This window comes from Corvus moneduloides, chromosome 1 (genome assembly GCF_009650955.1).
Source record: "Corvus moneduloides isolate bCorMon1 chromosome 1, bCorMon1.pri, whole genome shotgun sequence".
NCBI lineage: Eukaryota > Metazoa > Chordata > Aves > Passeriformes > Corvidae > Corvus > Corvus moneduloides.
The window spans coordinates 53,247,121-53,263,730 of NC_045476.1; the positions used below are offsets into that span (position 1 = coordinate 53,247,121).

A 16,610-nucleotide genomic window follows, 5' to 3' on the forward strand; every position below is an offset into this window, starting at 1 on the left:
TTCCTGACTTTTTACATGCTTTGGTTACTGAAACTGTTCTCATGGAGAATGTTGGACCAGGGCCTTTTGCATTTGATACAAAGCTCTTGGACCTCTGCTGATTTGAAGAACGACTCGATGCTTCCTTGTAGACCCAATTAGGGGAGTTAATCAAAGGCTCTCTAGGAGAGCAATGTGAGTTCTGGGCATCTTTGAAAATCTTAGCTGAATTTCTAATCGAGAGTACAGACTGCTCTTAATTCTGCAGCGAGTGTTGCTCCATCCTAATCAAAACAGAAGGGCTGCTCCACAATGGTGCTCCCATCCATGGAACAGCACGTGCTGTTACTGTGGTCACAGCCAGCCTGGCCTAGGCTACAGATTTGGTCTGAGATCAGATGACTAGAAATAACTGCTATTTTTTTCCCATGGTCCAGATGCATTATCTTTTTAAAATGGTCTCTGTGTTGATTTGAGCTTTAAGAGCATGGTCATATGACAGAGATTAAGGTTGTTAAGTATTTATTTATCAAGGATTTCTATTTTTAAAGAAGCTTACAACTCCATTATATATCTAAATATAAGAACTTGTAATGAATAGGCAGAGATTGAAAATTATGAAGCAGGCAGAAGCTCTAGGTTCCAAATTATATTTCTGAGAAATTAGAATGTTTTATGAAATCTGAAGAGATCTTCCTGGAAATACTGTTTGTGAAACAGCACTGAGCAGTTCTGACTGCTCTGAAAGTGGAACAAAAGTTCTGATTCTTTGTGGTCCTCCTCTGAGAGGGCAGTTTGAAATGGATTACTAATGGCAAAAAAACTCTGCCCTAAACATAAGACTAAACTGCAGTAAATGATGTGTACGTATCTGCACAAAAATCTAAACACATTAAAAAGAAAATTTATTGCATACTTTTTTTGTGCATCTAGAATATTGAGGCTAATGTGCTAAGAATGCCTGAAACACTAAAATAATTTAGGAGTTAAAAAAATAAAATCTGTGGAAGTAATACAAGCTGAACTATTTTCTTTTGATAATGTGACCTGACATTGAAGAACAGTTAGCTGCTGCATGAGAATAATTTGCCTGCCTTTTGTTTGCAGATGATTCATTACTTCTGGTAATCATTACAGTTACAACACATTAATAACAGTAAAATTAATAACTAATGATAGTGTGATCTCAGTACCTCTGTTTGCAATTATCAGGGTCACTCAGTATGTCACAAGCCACATCAGCACTCAGTCCCCCTCCTGACACTGGGTCTGAGCATGCAGGCTAATAAACTGCTCCTGCACTGCTGTGTCTTTGCTTCCGTTGCTTGTTCTTTGGTCCACGCTGCTCTCAGAACTGCAGAACTGAGCAGTAAACCAGCTCAGGGGACAGAATCATGTTTAGAAATGTGGATTTTTTTTACTTGGTTCTCTTCAGACTTAATTGACTTGGCCTTTTTTTGGTAACTGTTGGGTCAGAAAAACCAGGAGGGTCTCTGGAATAGCTACAGGCAGCAGGTGGGCAAGACATTGTGATGGAAGCTGTGTATGCCTGCAATGTTGTTGGCAGAAATCGTGGTAGGAATGCAGAGAAAGTCAGTCAGGCAAAGGTCTTTAAAAAAACAAAATCCCCAAACTGTTAAGTGTTCTGGCTGTGATAAGATGTATATTCTTTCGAAGGTAGAAGTTTATTATCTCCCTTTAAAAGTTCCATTTGGTTGTTCCTAAGATTATGTCATTCAATTGTCTCTCTTCATCTTAGTGAAATAATATAGCTTTTTTAAACCTTTGTTGGAACTAGTATCTATCTTTTCAGGAAAACAGACCTATTTTATCCAGTGTCATAGAAACTGATGACAGATTGAATTTAGACCATAGCACAGTGGGAGTATTCTAAAGACAAATGGCTTAGTAAGACATTTATATTCTAAAAGCAATTTTTATGTATTATGGTTTATGTTATAAAAGGTCCTTGAAAGCAACACATTTTTTTGTCAACAAATTAATATGCTACATACCTATGGAAATGAATGGTACAATAGCACAAGTCTAGAAACAGCTCAGACAGAATGATATTGATGTCCATGTGTAGGATGGCCAAGAAAAACTTGAGGAAGTGCATTGAACCTGGTATTTTCTCAGGTTCAAGGCTCCAAGGAAGTTAATAAACTTGCGTGTGAACACATTATCTACCTGTACAGAGTAACTGAAGAAATGAACATGGGCAAGGCATAGAAGACCATGGCTTTTAAATGAGTAATCATATGGGACAGCACTTTGTGACAGTGTTGGTGGTGTTAATTCAGGCTCTGTCATTACATGGTATTTGACACAGGCCAAATCACAGCCTCTTTGCCTTGATTTCACCGCAGAGCAATTAGATTACTGATTAATTTAATCTTTATTAATCCAGAAGATTACCAGAAGTGCGTGCTTCTGAGGAATAAAACATCCTGAAAGCATACTTACAAAGAAATTCCGGTGGCAACAAAAAGATGTAAAAATCAAAAGTAGCTATTTGTGGGGCATGCAGTTTTATTTCAAGATTGTTCTTCAGAGCAGTCCAAGGATGAACTCAGTAGAAAAAATACGGGGGGAGGAAAAATAATACTTGTAATTGAAAAGGCCTTGGAGTGCTGTGGAATGAGACTTGCCGACAATTGCTTCACTTGGGGAAGGCTGATAAGAATTCAGTATCTAAATAATGATTAAAACACACCTGATGGAAATTAGGAGGCATTCAATTCTGTGGCATTCCCATCAGGGTGCCTGGAAACATCTCCTGCGGAGCTGTCAGCCGTACCTTTGTTGGGCTGGGACAGTCAGACGTCACTCCGCCTCCCCCTGCTCCTGCCTCCAGCTCTGTTTTTATTTAAAAGTGTCAGGCCGGGGGGAATGCGTGATTTGGGACGGCGGCAGAACCCATGCAGCTCTGGAGCCACTCTCTCGAACCCATCCCAAGCGCTGCCGCCCGTGTTTTGTTCCAGTGCCCGCTGCCACCCGCGCTCGCAGGGCAGTTTCGGGAGCGGGCGCTGGCCCGGGGGGCGCATCTCCCCGCGGGGCACGACCCTGCTTAGCGCTCCGGACCCCGCCAGAGCTTCGGCCAGGACCACGCTCCCGACCCACCCGCGACGGGGAGCCGATGCCTTCTCCTCCGGCTTCCGTGCCCGCCCCCGGGGCGCCCTCACAGCGCGCCCACCGCTGCCACCCGGCCCCGCCGCCGCCGCCCGCCCTCGGAGCGGGCGGGCCCCGCCCATTGGGGAGCGGGGCGCGCGCACGGTCCGCTCTGCCGCGCTATTGGCTGGCGTGACCGCGCTGCGCGCTGCGGTTGGCTGCGGCCGCCGCCAGGCAGCGGTGGGGCCGGGCGGTGCCCGCCCGCCGCCGCCGCTCCCGGCGGGAGGGTGAGTTTGAGTCGCGGCCGCGGCGGAGCCGCCGGGCGGCAGGGTGAGTTCGATTCCCGACCGCTCCCGCGGGGACAACTTTTTTTTCCCGCGCGGGGCTGACGCATCCCGACGGGGCGGCCGTGGCCGTCGGGGAACTCGCGGCCGACTGAGCGGAGCCCCTCTGGCTCCGGGTCCCGCGCCCCACCCTGGGGCAGCCGGCGGCGCGCGGCTGGAGCGGCCGTGACTCGCCGGGGCGGCGGTGGGTGAAGGGCGCGGGGAGGGAGGCCGGGAGGGGGCGGCGGAGTTGCCGGGGGCAGGGCGGGTCCTTGTCCCTGGTGCGGGGCTGTGGGGCGCCGCTCCGGTACCGGCTGCGATCTTCCCCCCCTTCCCGAGGGTCCTCCCGGGGCCCCGCCGGCATCCCGGCCGTGTCTGGCCGCCCGCTCGCCGCGCGCCGCCCGCGCACGGTCCGGCTCCGGCAGGGCAGAGCGGGCAAGCGGCGGCATCGCCGGGGCGTCTGGGGCCGGCGAGGCAGCGGCGCCTTCTGCCGCCGGGAGAAGGCGGCCGGGGCTGCGGGAGAGACAAAGGAGCTGCTCCCGCGGTGTCCCCGGAGCAGGGCAGGCAGCGCGGTGCCTAGCAGCGGGCTTCCCGGCTCCACTGCAGACCTTCGTGGGGAGGTTTGGGGCAGGGTTCGGCGGCGTGCTGCGAAACGCCTTCATCCTAACCCGTCCTGTGGGCATGTTTGGTGCTCTCCTCGGCGCGGGGAGTTGGGTGCCCGCCGCGGGGATGCGGGAGGTGGCAGCAACAGTTAGAACCGCGGAGTTGGCGGCTCCCGAGCCAGCCGCAGGCTGCAGGGCTTGTGCCTCCGTGAGCTTCGTGATTTCACGTGGCGCACATTAAATTGAAGTGACCTTCTATGTGCTTTCTGTTTCAAAGGTGACGATGAAAGCAGAGATAGTGCCCCTGGACTTGTCTTCTCCCATGTAATCCCGACAGCCGTCATGTTTGTTTCCCGTACAATTGAATTCCAGCTCTATGCCGAAAAAGCTCCCGAGCCTTAGGTTCACAGGGGGAAGGTTTGTGTACTTGAGGATTATGAAGGCTTGCTAGTGTCGACCCTTCAGAAGTTTTAGCGTACACTGCCAGTGCGTGAGGAGATGACTGTAGAAGAACAGAGTATGAAAGTTTCTGTTACACGATTGGGGTTAGGGTTGTTAGCTGCAAATTCAGATTTAGTGACCTTTTTTTTAAGGCAACTTGAGTAAATTGCACTGCAAAGAGGCAAAAATCAGTATTATGAAGCAAAGTGTAGAGTGATGGCTGCATTTCTTGGCATTTAAAAGGCTTTTCTGCAGTTTTTCCCTCCAATAATGGACTTGGACTCTACAGTGTTTTTTCAGAAGTTTGTGCTTTCCACAATGTCTTTGAAAGGTTTGAGTTAGAAGGGACCTTAAAGATCATACAGTTTCACCCCTCCAAGGATGACTTACTTCTATTCCCTCCACGTTTCAACAAGTTCTTTTGTTACAAGAAGTAAGTAGTGTTGTATGATGTGGTCAAATTCATTTGCAATCTATTGGAGTTTCATCAGTGAAATAGTTTTGGTAAAAGTAATACACTTTGAAGTTGAATTTTAGATCCTTCTGGCAGTGTTTTTGGATGTATTTTTTCCTCCATAGTAGGAAAAAAAAGTAAAAATGCAAATTTTGAAATACAGAACCCATCTGCTTCTCTTCTGTGTAATCTCTTTGTGAGGCAAGGCACTTCTAGTTGGCCTTTTATCAGAGGGATGATAATTTTGAGGAAGTTCAGTACTACTTGGGATAATTTATTAACTGCAACAATTCACTTCCTTGCAGCGGTGAGCTGTTTTAAAGGGACATATTAAATTTAATCAGAAAGCTTCTTCCAAGGAGAAAGGCTGTCAGGGACAGAATCATGCTGAAATTCTGCTCTAGTCTCCTGAATGGGCGGGTTTGCTTTCACTTGAGAGAGTCCATGGGAGACAAGTTCTCAGGCATAGCTGGGTGGTTAAGTCACTTGGATTCTAATTTGGTGAGGACTTGTATCACAAACATGTGTGTGAGATATTGCAAGGCTGGGCACTACAAGTGGTATGTGTCATCTGTGTTTTACTTAGCACAGTGGGGCTGACTGTAAGCTGGGAGAAGAGCCTGTTGGCTGATGCATGTGGATGGGTCAAACCTAGTAGTAAGTCACTGAGTTCAAGTCTGTTTCATAGTACACATTCCTCTAAAACCCCAGTATCTTGAACCATCTGCATGTTCATGTCAGGAAATTACTTGTCGTCAAAGTGAACCTTAAGTTAAATGTTAGGTTGTCTTCGTAGTGTGTTACTGACTTCAATGCATGCAATGTGAAAATGACCTTTTCATTCTTGAGGTTTAAATTTTTAGTTATCAAATGTTGGCTAATGTCTGGTTATTTTAATTAGAAAATAAATATATATTTCATGGCCTGATATAACACTGTGTTTTTTGAGGTTGTATGGAAAATGCACAGTTTGCAAAATCTGCATGATTTCTTAGAGAAAAGTCACGGTTCCCAGACTTTCCTTTGGGACTAAGAGCTTGTGGAGTATTTGAGGCTTTCAGATGAGGCAAAAATGTTTATGTTGATGAGAATATTAAAATGCAGTAGCTCTTGGGCTCCTAACAAAGATCACCTGTGCACTCAGCAAACATACAAAGCCTCTGTTGGGAAGAGCTTAGACTTAAATCCTTTAGGTGAATTGCCAGGCCAGGTTTCATTCCCAGCCCTTCCCTTTGACAAATGTGCTCTCTGCATAACCTGGCATGCTTGCTCTCTCGCAAATGGAAGATTGGGTACAAAGTTTATGCTTAGGTCTCCCATGGGACTGTGCAGGTAGTTTTGTTGGCAGAAGTGGAGGTTACACCTGTGAATCACTGCATTGCGTGTGTTACTTCAGTGTTACCAAGCAGTCAGTCTTCCAGGAGCAACGTGCATGAAATTTAAGCAGGAGATCTGATCTTGCTGTATAGGAAATGAAAACCCTGACACTGTGACCTTCCTTGTGCGCATACTCTTGTTCTCCTTGAAGTTAAGAGAACTAGAGTCCAAACTGCATATGCTTCAAAGTGCAAAACTGAAGACTGCCCATCTGTAATTATCTTCTCAGGTTAGATAGTTTGACTGGAGTGACTCTGTCTAATCTCTGAGACTTCCATGGGATTATGAAAATACAGCATGCTTAAAACCTGCAGTTCATGGGCAGTGTCTTTCAGTGTGTTGGTCCCTACTTGGTAGGATGTACTTGAATTTGTTGGTTTACTGGAATTTTGTAGTTTCCCTGCTTAGGAGAATTACAGCTTTTGTTTTGTTAGTGCTGTTCTGTTTAATTGTGCAAGTGTGTGTGTGTGTATATATATATACACATAAAAGACCACTTAAATTAGAATTGTAGGCATGAGATCTTTTCTTTCAATCTGTGTTTTCTTTCTGTTCCAGGAAAAGTAGCCCTTTTGGCATTGGCTGTCCTCAGTTGCTAGAATTGAAGTGGTGACGTATGAAATGCACATTTGGAAGGGGAGAATATGTTGGAATTAAAGCATTTTTTTATTAGCATCAGTTATTTAGAAACTTAAATTGGATTAGTTTATTTGAAATGCTTTGTGAGATAATCTTGGAAGGCAGCAACAAGGTGTCAGGATAAGGACAGAACTCTGTGTCAGTGTTGTTGAAAACAAGGAGTACTAAAGTATGAAAATGTTTTTAGTGTGTAGCAACTGCCTATTGCTGCTAAGCTGTGTTTAAAGCTGCTGCTCAAGCTCTGCATGCCATTAAAATGTTTATTCCTGCAATGACCAGACTCTTTCCTCTACTCTACAACTTGTAAGTGTATGCACACACTTTTTAGATGAAGTACTTCTGCATGAACTTGAGATTTTCTCTATAAATAACTGACACTTGAATTATTTAGTTATTTGAAAACATTTGAAATTTAAAAAGTTTTCCACAAGGCTGACAGGTGAAATGCTTCTGCATTTGTTCTTTCTGTAGATCAGATTTCTATCAGAATTTGTGTTGAAACGTCACTTGCTTGAAAACTCAAATACTCTTGAATTAAATATTAAAAAAAACCCCAAACACCAAACCTACATCTGAAAGATCTAACAACTGTAATAGTTTTCAGTTTATAGCATTTCTAAATTAGTGCTGGATATGAGGTATTTTCTTGTACTTCTGGTGAAACTGTTTTGAAGCCTTTGCCCTAATCAGGACCATGTTCAAGAGGAGCAGAATAAAAATAGCATCTTGGCCGAGTCTGTGAGGGCAACTGTTATTTATGGCAATTTCTTTAGTAACATCCCCACATGAACTTACATGCTTTGCTAACAACTGGAAAGATAGTGAATGAAAGCAGTATGACTTACGGCCAAGTGAGTCCTGAAATTGTCTGAATGTGACCCTGTTTTGTCCTGTAGTGCCAGAAAGGAGAGGATGTTGGTGTAGTTGTTTGTGTGATGAATTAAGGGTTCTGTTTGGAAGGCTTCAGTGTAACTTACAAATGGTATACAAATGTAAAACAGACGGGTTCAATAAACAGTTGTTATTAGGAGCATTATTTATTAGAACTGGAATCAATAAAGGACATGGAATTTGGACACATATTTAATTATCATCACTCTTGTATACGGAGAATGCCATGCAAAGTGAGGGCATGCATGAAACACTTCTTAATTTATAAATGACCAGCAATGCTGAAGAATCATCTGATTGTTGAGACGAAGTCTTGGAAATGGGTTATCTCTTCAAAACAGATGTATGTTTTTGTTTTTCCATCTCTAACCTCTGATTATATGAAGTGCTATGTAGCAACCAAAGCATAGTGAAGAAATTTAGGTAAAAGTAGTGCTAGTAAAACGTGCTTATTGCTGATGCAAAAGTTGCTAAGTACCTGTTTTCCATCCTGATTGGCACAAGAGCTCTCATTCTAAACTTTGTGCCAAAAAAAAAAGTATATTTGGGTCACTTTTGACAGCTATTAAAGACAGCTTTCTTAGGCTATCTTATCTTTTACCTTTACATTTTCTTACTTCCCTCTATTTGGAAGCTAAGCTTTATTTAAAAATAGCATAGCATGCTCTGAAACTGCACTGGGTACTAATTAACACACTTCAGTGCTTAGAGCCATGCTGTCTCCTAAGGTTTCCTGCTGTTTGCACTGGATAAATATTTATGCTTCAGCAAGGCATTAATTTCAACCTGACGAACAGTGCATACAACTTTAATATTTTGCTAATACTAAACATCGTGATTCACTACTTTTGCTATATTTTATTGCAGTTCATTTTTTTAGGAAGGGGGGCAGAATCCCATTACACTTTAAATATGTGGTAGAGAATTATATCTAATACTCAAAAATTAAGCTGTCTAATAGTCTGAGTATTGTACAGGAGCTAGTGCTGGGTAATATGAGGTCTCCATGAGCATCTGGTTAATGGACAAGGCTGTACTATGTCACTGTGATTTGTTTTCAAGCAGTTGAATCCTGTTCTCATAAGTAACAGCAATTATTTTCTATTTTTAATTCTTTTTACTCCTTTAATACTATTTGCTATATTAAAGGAGATGACTGGAATATGTGTAAAAGCGTTAAGTTGACCTAGTAAATTTAAAAAAATTGCATTTGACAGGTTTTTAACGCCAGCCACCTTCTCTGTCAGGATACTGTGAATATTTTCACTCTGCTGTGTAAGACACATCAGGTATGCTACAGTAACATCTCTACCTGAGGAAGTAGACTAAAGGATTTTCAGGTATAAAAATAATTTTTTTTTCCCCCTGGTTAATACTCCTTTGCAGTATTTGCTGGCTGAAGGAAATTGTGTTTCTTCCAGATTTGAAGTAGGTAGACAGCAGCATCATGTATTCTGTGATGAAGGGGAGAAAAGTGTAATCAAAGTGTGGGAAGGAGCAGTGTTTGGGAGTTCCTTAGCTCTTGGTACTTGTGCTAAAGCAACAATTTTATGTTCCTTCCAGTCAATTTAGACTCGATTTGCCAGTGAAATGCTGAGTATTATCCTACAGTTTGTGGTTAGTAGCACATCTGGTTAAACCAATTACTATATACTCAGTTAAAAGAATATATTTCTTATTGACTTTGTTTAGGATGTGCTGAAAGACCTGCCTGCTTCATGTCACATGCTGCAGACGTGCTACTGTTTTTACTCAGTTATAGCTTTTAGGCTCAATAAGCTGCAGTCTTTCCGCTCACATCTCTCACGTTCCTAATTATATTGACTCTGTATGTCAGGTCTAGAAAGACTAATAGGCTCCTGCATTTTTTCCCCTGCTTTGAACTAAATTCCCAATGCAGCAGCCAAAGGAGCAGGTGAGAGACTTTTGACAGTAATTCTGCACATCTGCTTACACATGCATCTGTAGCTTTGTGAGTGCTGGTATAATATTTACCAATTTCTGCCTGTCTTAAGAGAATGTGATTTATATTTGATTGTAAAGCTGAGGAAAAAAATCTGAGTTTCTTTACCCCCCTTCCTGTTTTCTCAGCAGCATAATGTGTCAGTACTGTAAATGAGGGGTATTTTTGCAACAGTTGTGTTGTGATGAGACACTTCAGACAATCAAATTTGTTCTGTTACTCAGTGAAACACAACAAAGGAAACATCTGTTCTGCGAAGTCTGCAATGATACAGCTTGAAGTAACAGGATTCTGTTGTCTCAGCTGGAATTGGTTGAAGTTTTGTTGAATTTTCAGTAATGTGTACAAATATAGCAGAACTCTTCCAGCACTTCTGCATCATGCTAGGGATTGGCTGAGTAAATTTGCAGTCTCTGCTACTTCGTTCGCTGCCTTACTGACTTTAGTTTTGTATATGTATTTTCAATATTATTCTCTTTGTTCTTAGGCTAAAATGTAAGAGTCTCTAAAGCATTTGCATTGGTTACCAAGGGTTTTTACTAGAATTGAGTGGTTATATGTGCAGTGATATTTTCTCCCAGACTGTTAGTGGCAAACTGTAGCTGCACAGGGAAAAATGATAATGATTTTCCACCCAAAACAACATAATCAGAGGAGATCTCTAAACTGTGAAGTTGCCTTGCATACATGATGCACACATTCATTCATTCCTTAAGAAAGTCATGGAAATCTTTGGTTCATTTGTATTTTAGTGGTATTCAGAAGTGGCTTAGAGATTTTGTCCTGTTTTGATAAAGAAGTGGATGCTAGTTCACCTACGCTCACAAAGCTGCAGCAATCCAGTGAAACAGTGGCGGGACTAATTTAACCATTTACAGCTGCTTCTTGGTGTGGTAGAGTAAAAGTCCTGTATAAATTCATTAGGAGTAGGATGTGGATACACTTGATGTCATGGGAAGAAGGAAACCTAGATGAACGTCCTGCTTGTACAGTAAATAGAGGATCTGACAAAAGTGGGAATAGGAAGTTAACTGAGTGATGAAACAGGAACCAAGTGATGCCACACTTACCCTTGAAGAAGTTCTTTAAATGCGTCTATTGATGTTAAATGATGGGTGCGTGATCTTTTTGTTCTGTGCAATCAACCCCCACCCCTCAAATGTCATATTCTTTGAAAAGTGGCCATCCACTTAGATTATATTTGGTTTTTTCCTCCAGTGTGATGGGGGTTGCTTTGCTCTTGGTTCATTGCAACACTTCTTTCATAAGCTTATGACAGTTTTTACAAGCAGAACATGTTGTGTCCAAGGGTTGTTAGGCTGTTTTGGTGTCCTTCGGCTCTGGTTCATCTGAGTCCACTGCGCCCCAAATACAAGTGCAATCAATGACCAGTTTCCATGTATTGGCACAACTGTGTGCCATTCAAGTGGCTTCTCAGTTACCTCTCGTAAGCACAATACACTCAATCAAGTTCCCAAGTTCACAAACTCGAGATTATTGTAGAAACAAATTTTGACCACTTTGTAGTTAGGCTATAGAAATATTTTCCTGGATGTAAATCATTAATTCTGTGCTCTAAGCCAGGACTCTGAATTGATAATTAATTATAGAAACACCGGTCACTTCTAGCACTACAAGATATATAGGTCTCAAAGAATACTCTTAAAAGTCAGACCTGTCTTGAGCAGAAGACATTGTGTGATTTAATGAGAATGCAGATAAACAGGAAAAGAAGATGAATGTATGCTCTGTTATTTTTGATCTTAAACTGTGTTCTGCTACCCAAGTGATAACAATACAAATTCCTTAGAAACTTTCTGTTGTTGTGGCTTTGGAGTAATGGCAGACTATTTGGTACTATACCCTGGTCTGAACTCAGAGAGTCCTTCCAGAACCTGTATACTTTGAGTTTTATTAGCGTTCTTGGAGTAATTAATATTCTGAGCTTTAAATGCTTTCATGAAATGGGAACTTTTTGTTTTAAAAGCTTTTTCATCTAGCATGAATTCAATCTAAATTAATACATCTCTTAACATAAGACAATTATAATCCTTTTCTGCTTTGACACTATTACGCTTTTGGGATTTGACTTTTTTTTTTTAAATTACAATGCAGAGCAAGGCACACATAGTAGTAAATTGTCTTGTGACTCAGTTGCATATATTTCGTCTGTGCTACAGCGTTTATATGTGACAATAGAGCATTTAATGTATTGGATGTATCTTCTGAATGAGACAGAAGCGTGGGTCTGCTCTTCTTAAAAATTTTAGTTGAGAAGTCATGTTTTTCTGTAGCTTGTAAAGTATGTAAAAACCCACAAAATTGTTCTTAGTTGCTCTGAAATGTTTTTCAAATGAGTGTGTCCAGTCTTGTGAGTATATGTGGATGGGCTGTTATGGGGGTGGGGGAAAGGGAAGGGATGAGGAAGAATAAGAGAACTGTCATGAAGAGATAAAGCATATTTTTCTTGAAACTGTTTAACACAGCTAAATACATGCATTACATGCATATATTGATGGATAATTTTAATTCTCTAATTTAACAGGGAGCAGTTATCAACCACTAAACCTAAGTCCTAAGGTTATTTGCAGTATTGATGCACCCCTCTTCTGGAAAACACACCTTTGTATGTTTTTTTTTTTTTTTTCTGTGAAAATGAGCTACTAAAACACCTGTCAGTAGACTACCATAAACCTCCTCTTGCTATAAAATCTGGGATGTATTCCTAATAGCAAGGTTCCTACTTTTCTCTCATGGTCTTTGTGGAAATGGTAGAATGGTATATGGAGATAATATTTTGCAGATAGAAAGCTATCAGGAATGATGGAGATAATATTTTTCAGATAGAAAGCCATCAGGAATGCTAATGCTGCTGCATTGGTAGGGTTAGGGTGATGGGATATGTCATAGCACTCATTTAAAATAAAGGTTCTGGAGTCAAAATCAAACCTTTCCATTGCAGTTGTATTTGATCATGTCTGATATTATGCTATGTTGTAGATCTACCCTGGGTAGCCCAGTGCGGTGACACAGCTGATCTGGAGAAGCCAATGGGAGCCCTGGGGAGAGTTCTCTTTTCTTTATGAAGGGCTGGGTGCCCTGGAATGGATTTGGCCTGAAAGCAGGGCCTGCACTTTATCAAATAAGGCTGTCCTGGCATAGGAATGGTATTCCCCAATTTAGCATTCCCACCGAAACCTTCCAAACCACAGCATCTCTGTCAGTCCCCCTTTTCCCTGCCCCTTCCCCTGCGTAAGGATGGAGAGGAGAATTAGGGGCACAAAAAGTAAAGATTACAGGTTGAAATAAGAACAATTTACTGGAAACAGCAGTGGAATAAGAAAGCAAACAGTAACAGCTACACTATCAATAACAAAGTGTACAAAATAGGCAAACACCGCTCACCATGCAGAACTGGCTAACCCAGTGCTTCCCCGAAGTGATGAGGTGGTACAGAATAGCCTCTGGGTCCTGGCCATGCCCCTCTTGGCTCCTGCAAAAATTAACCCCATCCTGGCCTGAACCTGACATAAATAACTTCTGAAGCACCTGTGACTTCTGCAGCCCAGTTCTCAGTTTGTGGAGTTCCTCACGTTTTTTGGAGGCCGAAGGAAGATTCAGTTGAAATGGAAGTCCCAAGAGCTGCTGCAAAACGTCTTCCTCGTGTGGCTTGTGTAGTATTTTCTACAGTCAATGTCTGGCTTGCAGGTAGACATCTCTGCTTTCCAAACCAAAAGAGGTGCAGATACCTACAGCAGGATTGGAAATAGGCAGTGTCTCCTAAAATCTCATTCTCAGCCAGCAGAGTTGGGATGTTTTGGTCAAAAGTCTTGTATTCTTAATGTTGCTGCTAAAGAGTACGTGAAGAGTCTCTCAGACTCCTGCCCCTGCTTTGTCAGCTGAGTCTTTTTCCTTCTGATGGGTCCCTGTTAAACTACTTGCCAGATGAATGCTTCTGGACTTGTGTTAGCTGAAACTATGTGCTGTAATGGTAGAAGGCGTTGTAATTGTGTCTTTTACAGTTCATGCTCAGAGATGAAGTACAGCCCCTGCTCAGTTCTCCACATGCTTTTTAGTCATACTCAAGCTATTGTGCAGCATCTGCCTGTGCATGCTTTACACTGAGTGTCTTTCAGCAGCTGAATTACACAACATCTTTCTTTTCATATGTGACTGACTGTTCTGAACAAACTCTAACTTGAGATGGCTTGCAATTTTCATTTAGAAATCATAACTTGGTTTTTAAAATTAGCTTGCAGCAAATCGACTTCACAAATAGTTAAAGTGAATAACTGCCTGTAAAAGGTAATGCTGTGGTAGCATTGAAGGTTGAGAAGGCAAGGAACTACATGTCACAGCACTGCTTATTAAATAATGCTCCGTGCTTTTGAAAAGATCACTGGTTGGTTCAAGACTTACATGCAATACTAAAATTAAAGCTGCAACACAATTATTCTCTCTAAAGCTTATTATATTTCACTGTTTTAAATTTGGCTTTGGGTTTTGAGAAAGCTTCCTGACTTCATAGGGATGTAGTGTACTTTGGGCTTAGAGAACGAAGGTACAAAAGAACAGTAAGTTTGTTTGGGGTTCTGTACAGAGTGTTCCTTGCAAGTGGTGAACTTGTGCAGCACTGCTGTCTGTTACAGAAGTGATAAGAGCACTGTGTCGTGTTACTGTGGAATTGCCAATGCACTGATGTTCTCAACACAAGTTATGGAAGTCTTGATACATAGAAAACAGACAAAATTTCTAAAGCTTTCTAGTTCATTCATTTGGTTAAACTTGTGCTTGTACTCATTTTAATGTTACTTAATTTAAATTCTCTTTCTTTATGATGCATATAGTTATTATCTTGATTTTTCTTTGTATGTGTTGAACAGTTAGCTATATTAATCCAGAATAAGCAAGGACTTAAATTAAGACAAGATTTTTCAATTATGTGTGTTTTATTCTATCTAAGATTATGCTGTTTATATCTGTTCTTTCTTAAAGAGTCAATAAGATGTAAACAGTAATGTGCATGAAGTAAAAGAGGAAGCAAGTATATTTTAGGTGCTAAGAAAAACTGCTTTGAAAGTAATAGCTCTTACTTTATTTCCCTGTGATGAAACTATTGATATATTACAGGTGATAGAAAAGCTAACATTTGAGGATATACTCCAGATTAAATAGCTTGAAAGAGTAGGGATTCTGCATGCCAGAGAATGGGGTGTAAGCTGACTGGACTAAGTTGTCTTACAGGTGGTCAGTTTTGACTGACTATGGTTATCAATATGCAGATGTACTTAGAGTGTGCTTTGGTGCAGTAGGCAACAGGGAAGAAATAGTAAAATAGGATTAAAAAAGGCAGCAAGGAGGAAGTAGTTAAGGAAGATGAAAAAATAAGATTCAAGTGGAAGTTATTTTCTCTCACTTCATTTTGGCGCTGTACTGTTAGGGCTGCTTTTGTCCTGCTTAAACAAAATAGATCTGATTTACTATGGCTTGTATAAATTCAAGTGAATATATCAATGATTGTAGTCTCATATCTCTGTCCTGGTGACTTGTTTTGCTGGCGTGAGTCATTTGGTTGTCTTGGGAGAGATTTCCTCTTGGTAGTAAAGGGTAAATACAAGGTTAGTTGAGCACAAATGTGGTTTGTAATTGATTGCTAATCTGAAATTAAGCAAATAAATTTGCCAGGAGTTAAAGACCAGGATTAAAAAATTCAAAAGCCTGTGCTATTGGGAATCTTACCTTCTGCTTGAGACTTTTTAGAAAGCTTTCATCATGAATGTTTTGGGTCATGTGTGCCCATGTGACTATTTGCCAGCATTGTAAATGGCCTTGCAACCTCATGACTTCAGCCATAGGTGGTTTGTTGTTTTTTATTTTTCCCCCTCTTGACAGAATTCAAAGGTTATAGAAGACTGGGTTATACTCTGATATGTGAAGTATTTGATGCTTTACAGCCCAGAAACCTCCACGCAGTATTCTGTGGTACTGGATACTTTGCAGAAGAGACAACTGCATTTAAGACAGTTATTTATGGTTTCTGTATGGTCTAGTTGATATATGCTTGCTTTCTATAGACTATGTTTTTCCTTAATTGCTGGCATCAAAACTGAATTGAGGTCTCTCATCTGTGGCTGAATATTAGTAGATCTTTTCAAAAAAACTGTAATGGCTATCATTCAGAAGGACTTCTCTATTTGATGGGCAAGTATATCACTTCGTCGTATTCCAAGTGGAAATTGTTTGAGAAGCATATGTGCACAGGATCAGGAAGTCTTATTTAAATCTATATAATGGAAAAGTCTGTTGACTCCTGACTCTTTAAGGCTGATGTTCCACATTGTGGTATAAAGTGTAAGCTCTAAATAAGAGCTTCTGTCTAAGGCTGCTTCTGTCACTGACAGATGGGAGGGGAAAATGGGAAGCAAAACTGAATAACGCCCTTGGCAAGATGAAATTAAAATTGACTGCAGTTTCAGTTCCTAAGGTCCAGTAATCTTTACAAACCACTGGAAACAAATGTTCAGAACACTTATCTTTGTGTGTTGACTACTGTATTATGCAGAAGACTGCAGAATGACCATAGTGAATCAGACCAGAATTTCTGAAACCTTATTGTCTAACAGTGGCTGTTAATAGAGGCCAAGAAAGGAACTGAGAGAAAACTGGAAGAGTGTGCTGGGGAGCAACCTCTGACCCCAGCTTTCTGAACTAGAAGTGCTTATATATTTAGTGGCTCTGAGTAGATCCTTCCATGCATATGTCCAGGTGCTTTTTTTTTCCTGTGCATTTATATAAAGTTAATGTACTCAGACCTGTATGCATACTTCCTT

The 16,610-nt window shown here is 41.4% G+C and overlaps 1 protein-coding gene across 5 annotated transcripts in view; it reads left to right on the plus strand.

Annotated features, from left to right (window-relative positions):
• The first annotated feature begins 3,324 nt into the window (after positions 1 to 3,324).
• Positions 3,325 to 16,610, plus strand: part of FAM126A (family with sequence similarity 126 member A) — a 47,746-nt gene continuing 34,460 nt past the window's right edge. For 3 of the 5 annotated variants that reach the window (XM_032109818.1, XM_032109845.1, XM_032109855.1), the window contains exon 1: positions 3,325 to 3,420. The gene's annotated coding sequence lies outside the window, so the exon portion shown is untranslated. Of the gene's footprint in view, positions 3,421 to 9,051; positions 9,158 to 16,610 lie in introns of those variants that run through there. The other 2 variants (XM_032109840.1, XM_032109831.1) reach the window with 2 other exon arrangements.